Source organism: Xiphias gladius, chromosome 2 (assembly GCF_016859285.1).
Source record: "Xiphias gladius isolate SHS-SW01 ecotype Sanya breed wild chromosome 2, ASM1685928v1, whole genome shotgun sequence".
In the NCBI taxonomy this organism is placed as follows: domain Eukaryota; kingdom Metazoa; phylum Chordata; class Actinopteri; order Istiophoriformes; family Xiphiidae; genus Xiphias; species Xiphias gladius.
Genome location: NC_053401.1, coordinates 15,310,261 through 15,315,382, shown reverse-complemented (window position 1 = coordinate 15,315,382; position 5,122 = coordinate 15,310,261). Strand labels below are relative to the sequence as shown.

At 35.1% G+C, this 5,122-nt stretch overlaps 1 pseudogene; it reads left to right on the top strand.

Annotated features, from left to right (window-relative positions):
* LOC120803933 overlaps positions 1–2,095 on the top strand; it is a 5,431-nt pseudogene extending 3,336 nt beyond the window's left edge.
* Positions 2,096–5,122: the final 3,027 nt, after the last annotated feature.

The window sequence follows — 5,122 nt, the reverse complement described above, 5'->3', positions numbered from 1 at the left end:
CGAAGCAGTATCTAAACCAACTACAGAAGCACTTCAGCAAGCAGTTCTTCTGCTGCCAGACAACTGCCAGTATGCTCACTGGAAAGCTGCCCTTTCACCAGTCAGCCTTCTACCTCATCATTGGGAGGAACAACTTCAGTAGATCCAACTCTGGTCCTGACTTTCCAAAGTAGCTCAAGCTCAACCTATCAGAGCAGCACTCCAGCAAGTCATTTTTCTGCATTACCCTCTACCTCAACACACCATCAATTAGCAAACTTTAATGTGTGCCTTTCAATAATGGGTGCACTGTCTGACGTGTCATCTGATGATGAAGAATTTAACCAGGCTATACTAGCAAGCCTGCAGAGTTAAAAGTTAGTACAAAATGCAAATGTTTTACAGTAACCAATTGCAAAGACACAGTTTTGTTGTGTTATTGCTAATTTTTTTAATTTAAGTTTTACAATTGATCCTTTCACATTTTGATTGGTTGACTGGCCTGTATCAAATGTAGTGAAGGGGCACCATACCTGCTCACTAATTTATATGCATACACAGTACAATGTGTATATTGGCTCTTGACAGTAATGTTATGTATATATTATATACAAAGTTACAGGATAAGGCTCCAAAGTCTAATAACAGTGATAAGACTGTTACTCGCAGGAGAGAAATGCAAGTTTAACATTAACTGATCAACAGTCCAGAATGGAGCCATCAGAGGTTTTAAACAAGATACATGTCACGCTATATCTGTCAGGTTTTCTGATGATATGGGAGTACCTGAAGGACCAAGACAAGAATTTATAAGACTTCTACCAGTACTGTGTCTTTGAAAGTACTGGTATGTATTGATTGTATCATTGAGGTACTGAACGCCAGATAATCATTTATTACATTTATATCACTATTTTATTTGATGGTACAGGTATTTGTCAAGTCTTTGTACACATGCACTATCAAATATATAATAATTTTATTGTCTCGAGCCATGAGCGAGGACAGGTACTTCATTGCAGGCAGGGACATCGCAGTAACCCTTGTACACAATGGTCCTACCGCAGACTTTCTGTCCCCAACTCTCTTCTCTTGTCTTGTTGACGGCCCAGAACTGGCTAAGCCAGTTTTGGAAGATGTTGCTGATTGTGACCTGAATAAAAAAATTAAAAAGGTATTTTTTTAAATCTCAGTTTTAGATTATATTATGGTGTATGTGCGTCTGTTTCTACACTAGTGACTAGTGTAGAAAACAGAGGGGAAGATGTTTAATTATGGCACTTTCAATTTTTTAAATTTATTGTATCTGTTGGAAGGTCACAGAGTTTACATCATTTGAAGATCTGCGAGCACCAATAGAGCCACTTGAGGAGTATTTGGCTAATGCTGGCTGCCTGAGGCAGCTGCAGAGGTTGGAGGACAAGAATCTGCTTGTAGATGACATCCTGATGTTGCAAGTGATGTACAGAGTGCGTGGTCCTTTTGAGAGGTACATTTTTATCCTCTGTTTTTTTGCCTCTCCAATAAGGAACTAAAACCAGTGGAAGACTGCCTTGTCTCCAGGTTTTTCTGTGGGCCATTTCTGTTGAAGTGTATAGTGTGCTACACCTTGCCTATCCTCCACATGAATTGGCAGGGTGTGCTTGGGTTTGACTCTTGGCAGGATACCAGGTGCCCTGTAAAATATGAATTTGACATACATATGTTACTGTTGTAACTAACCTGAAGTACAATACATGTGCATATGACATTTTTTCTTTGATTCGTTCATATACTACATGTGAAGATGTAAAAATTAACTTTTTTTTTTTTTAAACCAATCAAAACACAAAAAAGTAAGTGTGATTTCTTACTCAGTTTTTGGGATGGACTGAGAACACTTGGTGTACTAGACAAAACCCAAGCTCACCTGGAGAGTTTTCGACCCCTTCTATGCTGGTCTCCTACAACCCTCACAGCTGATCTGGTTGACAGCCTCACCGTCTGCCTATCTCCAGTTGGAAGCAATAAAGGGCATGCTAAAGAAGTTGTTGTTCTTTTCTGGAGAGACTACTTAACAGATGCAGAATATAGAAGTGTTTTAAGGGTTTCTAAGTTACCATTGCACATCTTTTAAAGAGACTTTCAGGAAAACTTTTCATTGGGCAGTACCTATTTGCCATGAAATTTGCTATACAATTTTATTTTGCTCTTGAGCTCACACCCTTTTATTTTGGAGCATCCATACGCTTTACTGGGTCAACATGTCACTGTTGCATAACTTTATTGGCACTGAGCTGATTACCACTGAATCTGCTGAGTATAGTGATTATCTGTGCTTTCATAGTCCAAGTAATAAAAAGGTTCTACGACTAATAAAATTTGTGGGTTGTGTAGACTCTTGAATTGTCAGATATAGTAAACAATTGAGTCTTAAGTTTGTTTTTGTTTTTTTAATCAAGATGTAAAATTGTTACTGTTTTAAAATACTCTCCTTAAAAAAGTGTGTATTTTCAGTCGGTCATTGTATGTGCAATGTGAAACTATTTTTTTCTGATTTTGTACTGTACTGTCTCCTTGGCTCTCTGGTGTGCTGCTTTTGTTTTGCTTCTTATGCTCCTCCTAACTTCTCTTCTTACAGGTTCCACTGATGTTGTATTAATGTTCATTTTGTTAGTCTTAGTCATCCTATTCAACAAAGGACATCAAATATTAAAATAATAAGAAGAAAAAATCAGTCAATTTATTTAGTTCTCCAGAGCCAAAAGCTTCAATAAAATGTTTTTTTTAAAATATGGTATTTTGTTTCACAATTTGTTTAAATATTTAAAGTAACATGGCTGTAAAATGTAAAAAAAGAGGTTTGAGCACACAAAATCACATTGATAAAGGTCTTAACATCCCATACACAGCAAAGATCCACTAAATGGAAGAAAATTGCAACCATGAACTTAAAACTATGACAATATGTTAATGGTGTACTATCACAAAGATTGGCAGTGTGCTTCATTTTGCTTTGCATTACACAACTACAGTAAGTAAATATTGTGTGTGGACCTTTTCTATGGATTTCTTTAAGTGCTATGTGAATACCAGGTCAGAATACCATGACCTGGATGACTGAGAATCTTCGCAGACACTTTTCCAATCATAAATATCTGTTGAGAGGCTTTCTGTTTCTTTTTTTTTTTACTGCATATGGGTATGATTTTAGGAACGCCTATCTTTGAGAAAATGCACAAGGCTGCAAAAAAAATCTATACTGTGATTTCCATCATCTTCAAATGGATCAAAGGTCAGCTGAAGTGTATCCACTATTGTGTCACTGATGGTGGTTTAATTAATAGAACAACAACATTGTTTGCCAGTAACTTTGAGAGTGGTCCATTTTCATCAATACCAAAGCCACTGTCTATTTCACAAATACCTTTCATACTTGTGTCATACATTCCTGCATTGTTGACATTCCCCTTTACCCCCCTTGTGTTGAAAGACCATGGTTATTCCACTGGTTGTGATATTTAGTGGAAGCCCCTTGAATTTGTGGCAAATTAATATGATGATGACAAAATAAATAGAGCTCATTAAGTGAATCTAATTCTAAGTTCTGAACACCATCAATGAATAGTGACAAAACACTGGGGGCTCTGTTGTTGTCCAGACAAGTAAAGATGATAGTTGGTGTCCCATGATAGCCATGGGACACCATCCTCCATCTCACAAGTCTGTCAAGAGAAATTGAAATCGGAGTAAATTATGTGTGGGAAAAGAATAACAAGGCCAAGGTTATGCATCAATAATTCAACACTAAAAGAATCAATTCTTAATAATGAGCTCTTTTGCTTTTGATGCTTAGTACGTTTTGATGTAGACCTAAAATTGTGAATGCAGGACTTAAACTTGTAATCAAGTCATTCCATGCAAACTCAGAATTCAGAACTTTTCCCATGTCCTGCCATGGATTTTTTTGAATAATTCATGTGAATTCTACTATGAAATTAAGGGTATTTGCAAAATTCTATATCTCTACTCCAAATACATTATTAGTGATGATTTCGTGAACTGTGGCCCTTGGAACTAAATTTCATAAATTCTGCAATTCTTTGTATGTGTATTCTAAGGTTCACCAATCGCTTGTTCTTCACTGGATTGGGTTGAAATCTGTACTGAACATCCAAGAACCCCCAAGCATAATTTGCAACATGTATTCCTGGAAATAGTTGTTTGAATATTGAATATTGAATGAATATTTTCCAATAATCAAATTAACTTTTTTACCCAAACAAAGAATCTTTAATTTAAAAAAATTAATACCACCACTAGTTTTCACTTTCTTGCAACCAAATTTTGATTCTGTTTAGTATATAGTATATAGTTCTATCAAATCTAGAAGTTATTTGGTCCTGCATAAAAAATTGAGTTTCACAGATCTTGCTTAATATAACTTCAGAGCTGAAAAAAACACTTTTTAAGATATTTTGACTGTGTATTTTTCCATGAAGGATTATTTTGATTTCTTTGAAACTTTTTTTTTATGGGAAAGTGCTAATATTCATTGCAGATATATATAAAAACTTGGACGTTATAGTATTCCTTCATCATTTAATAATTTTTCAAAAATAGCAAATTTTTCATAGTTTTTACTGGCTGTAATATTTCCTTCAGTGCCTTTATTACATAGATAGATATTTGTACTATGTTGAATTGAAGGTTTCATACTCTTTACCTGTTGAGCCTGTTCTCCATTGTGTTCTGGAAATTTGCAAGATAAAGCTTGTAATGGCTTGGTTCAATCTTGGTTCATTAAACATACGGTACAAAATACAGTGAAAATGTCTCAAAAAGTGGGTTTTCAGCTCCAAAGCTATATTTAGCAATATCTTTGGAACTCATTTTTTTTATGCAGGACCAAATAACTTCTGGATGTCATAGAACTATATTAATGCTACACAGAATCAAAATTTGAATTTTTGAAAATTAAAGATTCTTTGGTTAAAAATAAAAATCTGATTACTGTAAAAACATTCTGCAACAAATATTTACACAAATAAATGCAGCAAATTACCCTTAGGTTTTCTTGAATGTTCAGTACAAATTTCAACCAAATCCAGTGAAAATAAAGCAATTGGTGAGACTTACAAAGAATCACATAAATGATGAGCTC